The sequence below is a fragment of the Peromyscus californicus genome, unplaced genomic scaffold, assembly GCF_007827085.1.
Source record: "Peromyscus californicus insignis strain IS unplaced genomic scaffold, ASM782708v3 Scaffold_17__1_contigs__length_78620276, whole genome shotgun sequence".
NCBI lineage: Eukaryota > Metazoa > Chordata > Mammalia > Rodentia > Cricetidae > Peromyscus > Peromyscus californicus.
The window spans coordinates 28693055-28710072 of NW_026294469.1; the positions used below are offsets into that span (position 1 = coordinate 28693055).

At 42.3% G+C, this 17018-nt stretch overlaps 1 protein-coding gene and 1 long non-coding RNA gene across 9 annotated transcripts in view; one reads left to right on the plus strand and one right to left on the minus strand.

Annotated features, from left to right (window-relative positions):
* Positions 1–17018, plus strand: part of Arhgap26 (Rho GTPase activating protein 26) — a 729500-nt gene that overhangs the window by 331281 nt on the left and 381201 nt on the right. The gene's annotated exons all lie outside the window — the stretch shown is intronic.
* Positions 1–17018, minus strand: part of LOC128112759 (uncharacterized) — a 41385-nt gene that overhangs the window by 12316 nt on the left and 12051 nt on the right. For both annotated transcript variants that reach the window (XR_008219147.1, XR_008219148.1), the window contains exon 3: positions 8602–9309. This is a non-coding gene — a long non-coding RNA (uncharacterized LOC128112759). The remainder of the gene's footprint in view (positions 1–8601; positions 9310–17018) is intronic.

Sequence of the window (17018 nt, forward strand, 5' to 3'; positions counted from 1 at the left end):
TCTTGGGAACTCCAGCAATTGTATGTATTAGCCACTGATGGACACAATCATAGCATTTGGGTAGTAATGTTTGTATCCAGTTGTGGTTATGTCAAGAGAAGTGAACATGCTACAGGTTGAAAAGGAACAACATGTTAGTCTCCCAGTGTCTCTTCTGTTCCTATTACTTATAGGTAGAGGAGGTTTCCCTCGCAGAGAAAGAGGCTGCCTGCCTCCCCGTCTGTACAACAAGCTTGCTGAATGCAATGGTGTCTTAGTTAGGGTTTCTAGTTGCTGAGACACACCATGACCAAAAGGCAAGTTGGGGAGGAAAGGGTTGATTTGGCTTACACTTCAGTATTGCTGTTCATCACTGAAGGAAGTCAGGACAGGAACTCAAACAGGGCAGGATCCTGGAGGCAGGAGCCGAAGTGGAGGCCCTGGAGGAGTGCTGCTTACTGGTTTGCTTCACATGGCTTGCTTAGCCTACCTTCTTATAACACTCAGGACCAACAGCCCAGGGATAGCACCATGGGCTGCGCCATCCCCCATTGATTACTAAATGAGAAAATGCCTTACAGCTGGATCTCAAGGCATTTTCTCAGCTGAGGCTCTTTCCTCTGATGGCACACAAAAACTACCCAGTACAGGTGGTCTTCGTGTGTGACTCTTGTGGACTTGATGGCAAACTGAATGTGGTTTCATAGACATGAAAAGCTGTTAGTCTGAGGGGTTTGGCTTTGGGGAACCATGTTTCCACACGTTGACAGTCAATTTCTGGATTTGTTCCTGGGGAATACCCTTCTGAATTTGGCTTCTGCTTTTTGAAATAGACAATCCTTATTCTGACAGACTAAATGGGTGGAGCAGACATACAGTTTTTAAGATAGTGGTATCACTGAGATGTAATTCACATTTATTATCTTATATTGCTTGATCATTAGAAGCATCTAATTCAGTGGTGTAGTATATTCACAGTTTGTGCAGCCATCATCATCATCAGTCAGAGAACATTTTTGTTGTCTCCAGTAGAACCTGTTTTCATGACCAGTCATTCGATATTCCCTCCCAACCCCTGCAGCCCTGGCCAACCGCTGTGTTTTCTGTCTCTGTAGACTTGCCTAGTCTGGACATTAGAAGTACAACTGCTGTCATTCAGGTGGTGGTAATCACCTTTAGGTGACTGCCTAGTTCATGAACTGAATTTCAGATGGGGAAATGTTGAGTCAATAAATAAGCCATCCATTTTTCACAAGATGGGGTTTAAGTAGAGGTGAGGGCACACTGATTTATTTCCCAGGGTCTGGAATGTATGCTCTGATATTTTCTGTCCATGGGAGGGGTATGGATTCTACCAAGTTTGAGGGAATAACCAAAGCAAAACTAAGAATCCAGTCCCTCCAATCAAGTTAGGTTGGGTATGTAATAGTGAATAAATCCGTACTTCAGATTGTTCTTCTGTGGAGTGATAATGTTTTTGCTAAATGAAATGAAAGCTTTTATGTTATATTAGCTGCTTCTATGCTTTTTATGGACCTTTTTAGGGATTATGTGCCCTTTTCATTGCATTCCCAGATGTTACTGATGTGGAGACCTCTGTTCCTACGCTTCTATCATATTCTCAGGGTGATTTTAACACAAACAATAACCCAGTAAGAAAGCCAGCATCTTTTATTTTATTGAGCATTTAGGAAGTGCCAGTTCTTATGCCAAGGGCCCCATATCATACCATGTTACCATTCCACTACCATTCTGTGAGACAAATGTTGTCCCTCCATATCTCTGGGGGGGTGGTTGGTTTCTAAGATCCATCTTGGATACCCAAAACCTCAGATGCTCAAGTCTCTTTTCTATTATTTACATGTAACCTATACATATCCAACTGAATGCTTTAGGCAGCTCTAGATTGCTGCTAATACATTACATAATGTGAATGCAAACATAATGTTTGCACGTGTTGAGCACAGATTCAGGTCCCCCCACCCCATCCTCAAATATTTTCCATACTGGTTGGTGGAAACATAGGAACCAGATCTGTAGATATAGTGGGCTAGCTGCACTGTGCTGCTTCTCATTTCTGGGATAACTTGTCAAAATTCACATAGCTAGGAAATTGTGTAACCAAGTTTTGAACCTGGCATTGGTCTGCTGGCCCTCCTCTGAACATTACCCTTGAGTGTGTTCAATAAAAATGCTGGTAGTTGGGGTTTGGGATTTAGCTCAGTGGTAGAACGCTTGCCTAGCAAGCACAAGGCCCTGGGTTTGGTCCTCAGCTCCGGAAAATTAAAAAAAAAAAAAATGCTGGTAGTGAAGATGCAGACTTTTCACAGATCCGTCTTCTAGAAGGGGAAACATGCAGCAGGTGCTAGGGTAATTGAGAAGATCATACTATTGCTTTATAGATTTCCAGCTCTGAGTAGCCACAGCTAGCTAATATTTTGTACTCTGAAATTTACTCACCCTTATGGGCTTAAAGAGCCTTGTAGGCTGGAAGGGTAGAATAGGAGGGTAGCTTTTTCTGTCTTGTCTTTGTAAAGCATCACTTTCTTTTTGGGAACTACTAAATGATTATCAGTGATTCATTTTTAATTGGATAATAGAGCATTGAATGGGGAGACCAAAAACCTGTTCTTGGTCTGAATTGTTAAAGTGAATGATTCAGCTTCTTTATTCATTAAAACAACAGTAAGATAATTACTAAGTATATATACTTTAAAAGCTGTTCACCTTGCTGGGCGGTGATGGCGCATGCCTTAAATACCAGCACTCGGGAGGCAGAGGCAGGCGGATCTCTGTGAGTTCGAGGCCAGTTTGGTCTACAAATTGAGTTTCAGGACAGCCAGCACTGTTACATAAATAAACCCTGTCTTGAAAAAGCAAAAATAAAACAAAACAATAAACCAAAAAGCCTCTTTGCCTTTCCCACTTCTTTAGCATTTAATATAGGTGTTTTTTCCCCACAATGAGAATGAGCTCTCTCTCTCTCTCTCTCTGTCTCTCTCTGTCTCTGTCCCTGTCTCTCTCTCTGTCTCTGTCTGTCTGTCTGGCTCTCTCTCTGTCTCTCTTTCTGTTCCTATGTATGTGGTGCATATCATGTGTCCAATTCTATCAACTCTGACTTACTCAGGTCTTTCACTGAACCCAGAGTTCACAATTTTGCCTAGACTGGCTGACTAGGCCAGACTAGACAGACTTTCTCTGCCCTCTACTGCTCTTGAGCTTATAGGTTCACATGTGGCCACACTGGCTTTTTATGTGGGTGCTGGGGATCTGAACTCGGATCCTCATGATTGTGCAGCAAGAGCTCTTACCTGCTGAACCCTCTCTCTCAGCCCCAAGAACAAGCTGTTCTTGAATAGCATAAACTCTCATGGGATGTTCGATGCCAGGTTGATTTGCTGAGCGGTAATTTTGTTACAAAAAGCCTTAATGGAACAAGTAAATATGGAGCCAGGTAGCAAAAAAAATTGTTCCCAGTTCCTTTGATTTACTTTAGCAACTTGTGAAGAAAAGGGAAAAAAGTGACTTTCCTAATTATTTGTAAGTGGTGGTAATTTGCAATACTGACATTTGGAGTATTACTCATACAAATATAAACAGCAGCTAATTAAATCCAAACAAGATTTTTTTTTAAAATTTTTATATAACACTGGCTCTAAAAACATCTCTGCATGTTTCTCTATTTGAAGTGCATTAAATAAATTACATATAATCTCTAATCTTCAGCCCTCTACTTGTGGCTTAGAACCATCTTCCCACTGTTAAAATAAGGAATAGACTTTACTCTTTAGATTGGCTTGAGGTTTACAGAACATTGGAGTAGACTTATACAGGGTTCTCATTATAGCTTAGAATGTCTGTACCTTCTGGTTTCTCCCTGTGTCTTTTTTTTAAAACATCTTTCAGAATCCTGGCACATCTGTTACTGCTGATTAACCTATATTGATTTTATTTTAGCTCACTGGTGTTGGAGGTTGAAGCTAGGGCCCTGCACATGTGAGTGCACACTCCATACCCCTGGTCCCTGGTAGAATATTAATGAAAGTTTCTTGGTGGTGCACGGTGATGGATATTGACAATGTACCCGTTAAATGTCATAGTTTCACTGTCTTAAAAACCCTCTACGTTCTAGCATATCTTTTTTTCTTCTACCAACTATGGGTTTTTCCATTGTCTTCCTACTTTTGCCTTTTTTCCCCCCATACTGTCAGATAGCTAGAACCAGTCTGTAGCCTTTTTAGATTGCCTTGTGTCACTAGTAATGTGCATTCAAGGTTCTTCCATGTCTTGGTAACTAATGGGTTTCATTGCTGAGTACCAAAATTTGTTTCTTCTTTTACCTGTTGAAGGACATCTTGATTGCTTTCAAGTCTGGACAGTTATGAATGAAGTCAGCATAATTATTTTGTGCATAGACATGAGTTTTCAGTTCATTTGGGTAAAGACCATGTGATTGTTGGATTGTATGATACTGTAAGAAATAACCAAACTGTTTTCCAAAGTGACTGTAGCATTTTGCATTCCCTCCAGCAAAGAGTGAAAGGTCCTGTTGCTCTGTATGTGGTGGTGTTTTCATTTTGACCTTATAATAGGTGGAGGAAGTCATACTCATTCCTCAACTTTCCCCTCCAATTTTCTGATGATTTATTCCACTGAGTATTTTTCACATGCTTATTTACCATTTGTGTATCTTCTTTGGTGGGATGTCTGTTCAGATTTTTTTTTTTGCTCATTTTTCAAAACAGGCTTTTAAAATTATTATGATAAAATGTACATGGCACAAAATTTTAACCACTTTAACAGCTTTTAAATAATTTCATACACTTTAGTGGGACTGAGTACATTCACAGTGCTGTCTGGCTGTCTGTGCTGTCCAGTTCCAGAGATTTTCCAGCATCCCAAGCTGAAATTGTACTCATAAAACAATGACTTCGCACTCCGGTCCACCCTAGACCCTGTCAGTCTTTGTTTGATTGTTCTAGGCATTTCTAGAATCATACAACAGTTATCATTTATATGTGGCTTATTTTATGTAGCATGATGTTTTCAGGGTTCATTTATGTTAGATACTAGAGCTTGATTTCTTTTTATAGCTGAGTGTCTTATTGTTAAATTTTAATTATTAGCCACTACAAAGAAGCACTATTCTTTCTCCTGTGAGATCATGGAAATGATTTTTCCTCTCCTCTTTTTTTCTTTCCCTGCAGAATGACCAGGAACACTTGCATTTGACATGCCAATTTATCAAGTGTCTCCCAAGAACATTCCATCATGTTTCTATGTATTCCTTTCAGAGTAGCCGTTTGTTTCAGGTCAGCATGCTTTGGGGAGTTTTCTTTTTTAATTTTTTTTAACTCCACTATTAATAAATTTACTCGACATAGAATTTATCTGTTTTAAGTGGCTTGGGGAACAATTGCCAGAATCCAGTTGATGAGAATAGTCACCCCGAAAGCTTCCTCGTGTCTGTTTGCAGGTGCCTTCTCTTCTCAAGCCGTACACAGCCACTAATCCCCTTTCCCCGTGTCTAGAGTTGTTGATTCTGAGAATTGGAGCTCAGTCATAGATTATGTAGGCCTTTCTATCCGGCTCTTTCACTTGGCGTGTTGATCTGAGGCTCATCTGTGTTTTAGCTTTTATTGGTATTTTGTTCCTTTTTATTGCTGCAGAGTATGGTGTTTTGTAGACTCTGAGCTGAGTTTGCGTTGTTAGCTTTTTTGAATGATGCTGCTAAGAATGTTTACATACATACCTTTATGTTTTCACTTCTAATTTCAAGTCTAGAAATAGAGTTGCTAAGTTCTGTGGAAAACGTATAAAAAATTTTGATTTAAACCTAGGTTTAAAGGAATTTAGGTTTAACTTTTAAAGGGCTGACAAGTCATTTTCCACAGTAGAAGCGCCATATTGTACATCAGCAGTGTGTGAGCCTCACCAACACTTCTTATGATCTCGTTTTGATTGTAGCAAACTACGGGAGTAATGTGTCTCATTTGGTTCTAACTTGGATTTCACTGATGACTAATGATGGTGAGCATCTGTTCATGCATTTACTGGCTATTGGTGCGCCTTATTTGTTGGACTGTGTATTCACACATATACTATCCTCTGCTTTGTCCTATAAAACTTTGGATGATGAAGTGAACAATCTTTAATTCATTTCGTCCATTTGTCTTCTTTTGGGGACTCTTTACTTCCATTTGCAGTAGTCTCACATGTATTTCAGGACTACGGACTTAGGAGGTTGGTTTTTAGGAGGCAATGGTTCAGCCCTCTGCTCTGAGTAGTAAACCAGCATCTCTCATGGTGGATCTCATAGGTTGGCATTTTAGTCTTTAGACAATGACCAAACCCCTCAGAGCTGACAAAAATTAGAAGCTGTTGGAGAAAACAACTCCTGAAGGGGACTGTATTATCCTGTCAAGGCCATGGCATTTCCAAAAATTAGCCAAAGGAGGGATGCCATTATGAACTTTATATATAGAGATTTTACTATATACACTTTTTGTTTTACTTTCCCTGTGACTCCCTTATCTTACTTTTTCTAGGTCAGTACATGTATACACTGCATTCCCTTTGATTATTTAAGAGGGCTGGATTATTGGATTATCTCAGTATTTCAGTTAGAGAAGGTGCTGCAGTGATCATTCCCAAGTCAGCCTTTGTGTGTGGGTCCCAGAATTTGGAAGATTCTGGATCTGTTGCAGACTCCAGTTTCTATAGGTTTTGCAACAGCCCTTTATTTAGGTCCTTTATTTCCTTGCAGCTAATTGGTTTGGTGTTTGCGAATATGTGCTAGAATATGTTTCTGAAGTTTAACTTTTTAGTTTAATTGGAAACATTCTAAATAGGCTCTCTTTGCGGCACGGATACTGATTCTGAAAGAATGAGGCCCCCTCCCCACCATGTGTGTATGATGGTAGGGTGGGAAATGCAGGCATCCTTACTAGCCTTGGACTAGTATCTTTTCTGAGCTGCAGATTCTTGCAAGTACAATAGGAGATGAACCTTACTTTGTCCACATTGAAAAGACTCTTCCAAACTCAAATTGGGGGTGCCTAGCAGGAAAAGCTTCTTTGTTAGGATGAGGACTAACAGCATTTGTAGCTACAGGAATCTTTTATAAGTCAGAGTCACTGGGTTTCCACATTTTGTAGAAACCCAGGGTGGAGGAAGAGAGGAAATAGTAAGGAAAACAGCTTGGCAGTGGGGGCCAGAAGCTGTCACAGCGTGTTTATGTCTGGCTCATTTCACCTTGGTTGGAAGGCACAGAATGCTGTGGAGTGTGAGTTTGGAGACTGGGCAGTTGCCTGCTATATTTAGAAAGAGGAGATTCCTGGGGTTGGGTGGGGTGTTCATGTGCATGTGTGTGTGTTTTCTTGGCCAGATGGACAAAGGTTTGGGGCTTGAGGATTCTGGATCAAACCTGATTAGCTAGCTAGCGTCTCTGGGCCAGATCAGTAGCCCCGCTTTGACTCCTGCTGCTGCCACACAGGAAAAGCCAAAATAAACTGTTTTGTATGGTTTGTAAAGATACCACAGGTAGGTTTCAAAGCTCACTGGATCTTGCTATCATATTGACTTTTACGTTTACTTGCAGGCTCATTGGAACACTTTGAAAATATGAACTGGCATATCCCGTGCGACTTTAGCTTGATTTCCAGGCAGCCGAGTTGAACTTTGGCTGTGTTTCCACGTCAAGGTCACTGTTGAGCAGATAAGGCCCAAACTGCAACAGAGTTCTGACTGTGTATCTCATTGCCAGACTTGTGGGTCAGCTGTGGACCAAGGAAAATGAAATTAAGGTGGTGTGTTTACTTTTGTTCATATCTGCTTCTTTGTCAGAGCTGATCTAAATAGTTAACACCTATAAATGGCACACAGATCAAAAGACAAAAATGGACTTGGAGTATTCCTCCAACCCCTGTGTCTTGATCTCCAGTTCTACTGAAAGCAGCATTTCACCAGTGTCTTGGATATTTTTTTTAATGAAATTTATGAATGTGTCAGCAAATATATAAGTGTGTGTTCATTTTTACACTTACATACACTTATGCATTTAGAATGATTCCATATGTATTTTATGTGCCTAATTGTGTTGTATTTTACATGTTCTGCACTTGTGTATACATTCCATCATATGGATGAAACACAGCTTTTTTAACCATTCCCCTATTACACAGTTAGATTATTTCCAGTCTTTGGGCTGGAGATATAGAGTGCTTGCCTAGCATGCATGAAACTCTGAGTTTGATCCTTAGTTATGCATAAAACTGGACACCCTGGCATATGTCTATGATCACAGCATTGAGAGGAGAGGGTACAGGCAGGATGACCAGAAGTTCAAAATTATTCCAAACTATATAGAGAGTTCCTGGCTAGCCCCTGGACTACTTGAAACTTTGTCTATATCTATCTATCTATCTCTCTATACACGCACACAGAGATATGTATATAAATACATAACATAGACATAGACACATGTACATATGTATACAAACATATGCACATACATATGCATGTATAGAAATATGTATAATACATATATGCACATGTATTCAAACATGTTTATGCACACACATACACATATATGCAAACACACATATGCTTCGAGGTACATACCTCTGGCATGGGACACAGAAGTGATCAAATTTGTAGGATGAGTTCCTACTCTGGAACTGCTCAGCAAAAAGCACTGTGTCTATTTTCCACTGTGATAGATATTCTCAGGGAATTAGTCCAAGAAATTCCGAGTGAGCCGAGTTTCCTGAGCCATGATTTTTAGAGTAGAAAATCAGCTTCTTTACTATTTAGAATAGCTTCTGTAATATAAGACAGAATTTTTCTTCTTTTCCTTCTCCTTGGTTTCTTTGTATTTAAAAACTATAGTGAAAATTATTCCATAGAACTTGACACAGCTATATCTTAGAGTCATCCAAATACAAGGCCTAGTCTTATGTTCTACTGTGGTATTGTTGAGTTTTCATCTGGTGTAGTTTATCCTCTCTTCAGGAGGGTTAGCAGGTGCTAAATCTCCTGCAAAACTTGGTGATTGGAGGTAGTGACTTTGAGCTAGTGGGCATGTCTTATCTAGTTGCTGTGGGCACCAGAATTCCTGGTAGGCAGGAGGCGGGATGTTTTGTGTGCCATCTCCCAGTGGTGGCTTTTCCTGCAGAGGTTAGCATTTCTTTCTTATGAACAGGATTCTGCCACATGTGCTCTCTGGTCTATGCTCTGGTCCTTGGAACAGCTCCTGTTGGTGTAGAAGGCTACATTGGTGGAACTTGACAGAATGGATCAGGCACTGTCCCTCTTCTGGGTGCTCAGCATCTAGAAAGGAAACAGGGGAATCACAAGCAGTCCATGGCACCAAGGGTGAGTGCTAGCAGTTTGGAGGGGTATTGGGGGAGGGAACGGAGACCTTTGGGAAGGGCTAGTGAAGGCTTATCAGGTCCAAAGAGGCCCTTGTTTCCTATCTGCCATTTATAGGTCACCTCTGCTAATTTTGCCTCACCTTCACCCTTCTTTATTAACTTTGAGAATGTCTATTCATAACTGCATTTATTTCAGAAGGGAAGTTTATAGCAAAGAAGTCATAGGTTTGGTGGACATTCTAGATGAGAACATTCCCAGAGGCCCTTAGATTTGACCTTTGGGAGAGACACTGAAGAAAGCAACTTAACAACAAGGTGGTGATTACTATCAATGGAATGGTATTACTAGAAAAATAGGTGAGAATTGGAGATGTTGAGCTTAGTGACATAAGCACACCATTGTCCCAGCTACAAGGTTGTACCAATTCAGCTAGCCGTGACTGCAGCCATCCTCAGTTGCACCTGCTGTAATTTGCCCAGAGCTACCTTAGTGGGTTTTTCTGCATGCATTGTTGTTGCTTTTTTGAGACAGGGTATCACTCTGTATCTCTGGCTGTCCTGGAACTCACTATGTAGACCAGGCTGTCTTCTAGCTCACAGTGATCCTGTGCCTCTCAAGCACTGGGATTAAAGGTATGCACCACCATGCCTGGCCTTCTGAATGGATTTCTTTTTTTTTTTTGAGACAAGATTTCTCTGTGTAGCCCTGGCTGTCTTGGAACTCACTATGTAGAACAAGCTGGCCTCAGACTCAGAGATCCACCTGTCTCTGTCTCCTGAGTGCTGGGATTAAAGGGGTGTGACACTTCCTGGCTCTGCATGCATTCTTAAAAGAGAAAATGCTGTAAGATGTTCTCCCACTATAAATTCCTAGGCTTTCAACCGAGGAGATTCTGATGCCCGAGCTCAGGGGCAGGCCTGGAAAGCTGTGTGGCCCATAACTTACTCTTCTTTCTCCCTAGTGATTTGCGTGTGTGTGTGTGTGTGTGTGTGTGTGTGTGTGTGTGTGTGTGACCACACAGGAAGTCAAAATAGGCCAGAAGACATTCTGTGTAAACCTTGTTTGTCTTACGTCATCTTTCCCCTTCATGTGCCCTGCTGAGTTAGTTGCCCAGCCTTACCTTGGGTCAGCTCAGTTATCTGCAAGGTGTCAGTCAACACTCATGCAGGTCACAGGATGATGGAGTGTTCCAAAGCTGTAAATGTTTCAGCAGTCATGACATCATGACATCTCAGCCAATGTGGCTTTATGCCTGGGATTCAGTTGTTCCTGAGCTCTGCCTGGGAGCCTGCTGGGACCCCCTGGGCGCTGGGGATGGGGGTGGGGGTGGAGAGCATCTGAAAGGAAACTTTATATTCCTGAGCAATCATAGGGCAGTTTTCCCACAGTGAGTCCTCACTGCTCTTGTCAGGGTTAAAGGCAGTTGGGGTCAGAGCCTGTAATTATGTTGCACATTTTTTTTTTTTCTTTAAAACCATTCAGGAAGCATAGTGAGATGGCAGAGCTGTTGCAGAGGCATGGTGTCTGGGGAGGGACTCACTGTCAGCTGGAGGATGAGGTACCCCAAACCCAGCTAGAGCAGATCTACCCATCCTGCCACTGCAACACCCCCAGGCCACTCATTTCTGGCAGAGGTTCCTTCCTCCACCGGTGCCTATCTCTGTTCTGATCTCTGCAGGGCTGGGTGGAGAAGACAGCAGCTGCTGCCGGGGAGAACCTGAGATGTTGCTGTGAGGACATCAGTGTTGCTTATGCTCTGCTGTTTGCATAGGGAATCTGCATGCTGTTCTTCCAGAGACAAGGCTTTCCTGCTTCCATGTCTGAGTCTTTCAAAGATGTTTGACACAGACCCTACTCTGGCAGCTTATCCAGCAGCTCATCATCTACATGAGTCCTGCTGTGGACAATATGGCTTTGTGGGAGATGGAGGCCAGGCAGGCACTGGGGATGCTCCCTTGGCATCTTCAGGCCACAGCTCCCAGCTGTTTGCCCAGGATTTGCATCTGCCAGCCAGGCTGTGAGGCTGTCTGCTGGCTCTCTGTCTAAAGCTGCCTGAGTAGTGTGCAAGGTCAGCGAGTTAACCATGTGGCTAGTCTCCTCAGAGCAGCAACATGGTTCTCTTTGGAAAGAAATCCCTTTTCTTTTTTATGAAGCCAGCACACTTGTAATAAGTTCCCCAGCAGGGACACTGTGCTCTCTTGCATGGGAAATTGGGGTGGAACTGATCGCTTTTGGCCTTGATATCTTCTTGGAGATGACTCAGGCTTATTTCTCCACCCCCCACCTCGTTTGGGCAGCATCACTTCATACCATCATAGCAGCACAGGGCTTAGGGGTTTGTGCTGGAAACAGCCTGAATTCATGCAGGAAGGGTTCAGTAGCTAAAGAATACATAAAGCATGCTTATTTTTACAAGTCTCCATTCTAAATGTTGGGTTATCTTCCATAAGCCTAAACCTGAGTCTCTTAAAAACAATGTTAGTTTTTCTTTTTGATGGTTATTTTACATGAGGAGCTCCCCAAATGTCAGCTAAAGAAGAAGGCTGAGTCACGTCTGTGTGTGCCATCTCAGTCAGACTGATGCTGATTCTTGGTGTGTGGGGCAGTGTGGTGGGAGGCAGTGAGGAGCAGAGACCTCGGGAGTTCTTAAGGATTCAAAAAATGGCTTTATTACGCTATAATTCACACACCACAAGATTCTTTCATTTATAGCATACGGTCCTATGGGTTAGTCGCAGATTTTGAATGTTCTACAGTTACCTGGGAGGACATCTTTTGTCATTTCTCTACAGTTCTCACATATCCCTCCCTATCTTTCCTACTCCCCCAGCTATATGCACCTTTTCCCCTGGGACTTTTAGCCTTGTGCACCTAGCTACTGGGAGTGCTGTGATGTCGTTGCCTGGGTGTAGGGACCCGGCACAGTTTTACCTTTGCACCCCGGATGATTTGCTGGTTCTGCGAATCTCACTCACAGTCAAGCCTGAGAGTGTCTGGAGGCTTTCGGTTAACCCTTCTTTCATCCTGTTTCTGCCTGGGTGATGAGTTTGCTTTGCTGAGTAACTTCCTGGCTGAGAGTGGGAAGGAAGAGTTCAAGGGTAGCATCATGTGGAAATCAAGAAAGGAACTTTTCAAAGTTTTTATTTTTTGCTTACTTGTGGTGCTAGGAAATGAACCCAAGGGTTTGTGAATTGTAGGCAAATGAGCTATATCCCCATCTTGAGGAACTTTTGTCTTCACAGCAGAGAACATTTCCAGTGATATTCTGATTTGGATAGTCATATTTGGAGGACATCAGCTTTAAATATTTTGGAAACTGGATAAACAAATGGCTCAGTTCGCTGACATAGGACAGTTGGGAGATGTGTAAGTCTTCACATGCAAGCAGGCCCTTTTTTCTCACTTAAGACTTTCCATCTGAGAGAAGAGAATGTTTGCTGCCCTCTCTGCCTTGGCTCGTGCCCTCATGCTCGCCCTTCTCTTTGTGTCCTTTCTCCCCACCCCACTTTCTTTCACTGGGACCACCCCACAGAATGTCTGGCTAAAAGGCCAAAGATGTGAGCCCTTGATGTCGTGATGTCGAGGAAGACAAAGCCCCTTTTAAAAGGGAACGGCCGAGGCAAATTCTGGAGGAACAATTGTAGTGGAAAGACTGTGGAACCCAGAAGTCTCCGCTGCTAGTCTTCACGACTGTAAACAACACCATCCAGGGCCCCTTTCCTGTCCCAGTTCCTGTGTTATGTTCCAGAGGTGAATGGACCTCTCAGAACCAGGGTGGGTACAGAATGTCCTGCTCCTGCTCCCTGGTTGCCTGCTATGACCAGAGCATTTAGGTTCTTATTTTTGCTTCTCCAGAGGGACCTTAGATAAGCCTCAAGTTTCCCTTTTTTATCACCAGGCTGGAGCAGTGCTGTTAAAATCATCTTGAATCAAGGAGGCCACTACTTATATTTCAAGAAATCAAATGGGGACATGGAATGAGAGCATTATTTGGGTTAGTTGAACAGCTCCAGATATAATTAAGTATTTATAATGCTACTTAGGGAACCTAGAAACCTATTTGGGGTAAGTCAGGAGACTGGGCGTGAGATCTCTCTTTGTGGGTACTGATTTAGAACTTCTACAAGTGACACACTTTGGACATATGTAGATGAATCCTGGATAAGATGGAAGGCTGATGTCTCTCTCCCCGGAGCTGTCAACCTCACAGCTCACAGAGCAGCAACAGCAAATAACAGGCCACTCTTCGGCCTTTCCCGAGGCTCATGTTGTTTCTTTCTCTTCACATGGGTCAGTGGTTAAAAGAGTCAGTCTGATTACACAAATAATACATATTCACTAGAGAGAGTTTAAACATTAAAGATGTAGAAAATGTAAATTATGTCAGGAGTGCCAATTAGAGGTAGTCATTTTGGTTTTATCATCTTTCTACTCACTAGCTCATGACTGTCTTTGTGTATTATTACCACTCTCCAGCTGTGCTGTGTCAAGACTTCTTGGACTGATGTACAACTTTTGCACGGTTAGGTCTTGTGACTCTTTCCTTTCATGAAAATTACACAATCTTTAATGCATGTCCATGTATATGGGCCACAGGTCTCCTTTGGATAAATCTACACAGGCTGCTCTTACCTTTCTTCTGATTCATTTCCAATCCCTTACCTGTTCTTTTTATCCCTCTGCTTTTTGTTTCTGTGGCTAAGCAGAATTTTGGAGGCAAAGAGATTTTTTTTTTTTTCAGAGACCCACGTGTCAAAAGCACGGTATTAGAGTGACTTGAACCATAGTAATGCTAATGGGAGTAGCTACCGTCATTTAAATGCTTACAGTGTGTCAGGTAGGCATATCTCAGGTGTTTTATAAACTTACATTTCTTTCAGTGCCAGGATCAAATTCAGAGCTTTGCATATACTGCATAAGTGCTCTACCATAGAGCCACACCCAGCCCAAACTTTATCTTTATTTCACTGAATCTTCATTATAGTCTATGAGGTATGTCCAGCTATAACCTCTAGAAGATTGCTAACACACACACACACACACACACACACACACACACACACACACACACACACACACAGAGAGAGAGAGAGAGAGAGAGAGAGAGAGAGAGAGAGAGAGAGAGAGAGAATGATTTCTACAACTAGAAAAAAGTATTGTGGTCAAAACTTGAACATCATCCAATGCTAGCCCTTGTATCTTTGACCAGTCTTCTTCTGCTAACTGCCCAGCTCCTTCCATTGTTTTTTCCTTTAAAAAAATGGGACCCTAGTGTTTACTTAAGAGCTATGTGCAAAGCACCTGATATACAATCATAGCAGTTTCCTCTGTTCTATTGACTAATTCCTTTTGTCCCTTTATAACACGGTAATAATACAGGACTTTAGAATACTGTCTTTGTCCCGTCCTTATGTCCAGATCTTTGGCCTCCTCACTGAAGATGGATCCTGTGTAAAGAATTACCTCTGGGAACTAGACTGGATCTTACTCTCTGACCATATTATACGGAACTTAATCTGGATGTGTTTGTGAACATGCCTGGTCACAAAGATTCTATAACATTCCCAAGAGTTCTGAGATGCTGACTTTTAAAAAATCATTAAGTACCTAATGCATAGTTTGAGTCCAGTTACAGGATTCACATATCACATGAGAGGTCTCTATTGCGGCCTACCTTTGTCTACTGGCCAGAGGTGGACACCCTCAGTGGGAACTGACCCTATTCAATGGTTACTCCCTGGATTCATCATAGATGCCTGGTACTTAATGCAAAAAGGGTGTCCTGCTTTAAAGTGTAATTATAAGCCCCCTCTGTAATTATAGCCTCCTCCATTTTCTCCATTTCCCCCTTCAAATCACTTGTATCCTGCTATTCCTGTCCCTAGTGCCCCACCCCCACCCCACCCCCATCATCTGTTTATACTTTCCTGGTTTCTGTGGTTACTCCCTGTTGTATACTCACATCTGAAGATTTGGAGTTAGGAGTCACATGTGGACGAGAATGTGCCACATCCTCCTGGGCTACCACACTCAATATGATCTTTTCTAGTTCCATGCATTTACCTGAAGCTTTACAGCTGAATAGTATTCCACGTGTATAGGTACCACGTTTGCATTATCTCTTTGTCAGTAGAAGGACATTTAGGCTGTTTCTTTTTTCTAGATATTATGAATAGAGTGCAATGAACACGACCAAGCAAGTATCTGTAGAACAGGAACGGATAATTTTTTATTGTTTCTTTCATTTTGTTCCTTGCATGGCACTTGCTGACCTTTCTGAGCTGGAACTGCATCTCTTGTTCTTCCAGTTTTACCCTTAGGAAGACATAGTTTCTGCATGGATTTCTTTGCTACCCTGTAGTGACTTTCTTTTCAACGAGATTTAATATCAGTTCATTTGGAGAGCTCCCTTTGCTGGAATGGCTTGTAACAGGAGTTGAACAAGCAGAAGATTGTGCTTTTCACACACAGCCTCTTCATTTTTAGGAATCGAGTCTTGATAAACAGGATTCAGGAATAAGAGCCAGCATCCCCACCCCCACCCAGGCTCTGTGTGTTTATAGAACACCACCATTCCTAGCCATTTAAAGGAGAAGGAAGGGGCGACATTACCTCTTTTAATCTGCAGACATAGAGCCCTGTTTAATGACATCTAGGCACTGGAGACTTACTGACCTATATAGTGTATAGGGATCTATTACTACAGTACCACTTCAAAAATGTGTGACCACACAGCTCTGTCTCCATTGATTTCCCACTGCTGGAAATGAGTTCCTGACCTAGAACAGCACTGTACAGTGCTTTGGAGCTGGAGCGTGGCTGTAGAATGAATAGCACTAGAGGATTCAAGAAGTCCTGGGCTTGAAACACAGGCTGTTTGCTGTCCTGACAGGCATTTGCCCTCTGCTGATTTCTAGGATCCTAGTAAAGAATAAAATTAAAGGCCTTTTCTTCGCTTTTCTGCCAAACTATTTTTTAGATCCTTTATTATCTGATTGGGTAGGAATGAAGGAAACTTATGGAAAATCTGGAACCATCAGATGCTCTGTCTGCTGTGTTCTTCCAGCTTAGTAGAACTAATGGATCCACCTCATTCCTCGAGCAATGGGATCACATACAGGACATGTTGTGTGACCTTGAGGTCTGACATTCAGTCTCCTGCTTACTGGGATGGTCAGGCCCATGTTGATTTCTGTGCAACCCTAGAAATAACAGAGGCAGAAGAATTCACTCTGAGTCCTTTGCCTTCTGTCTGTTTTCTCTTCACTTAGAGGTTTGAGGGTTAACAGTTGTGGGTGGGCATAGATGAGGGACACTCATGTAAAACACTGTCTACTGGTTTCAGTTCTAATCAGGTGACATGCTATTAAATTAGAAGCCCCTGACATCTCTGAGAGCTCAGTGTTCTGGAATTGGTGAAGGGAAGAGCAGTGAATTCTTTTTGGTCACAATGGAATGTGTAGTATTAATGATCACAGTGAGGTGGCTGCTGTTGTCACCATCATCTTGCCAGTGTCTGTAATGCACATTTGTAGATGTGGTCCTTCCATTCTGACCACAACAGCCAGATTACTTACCATTAAGAAGGAGAGGAAGGCCGGGCGGTGGTGGCGCACGCCTTTAATTCCCAGCACTCGGGAGGCAGAGCCAGGCGAATCTCTGTG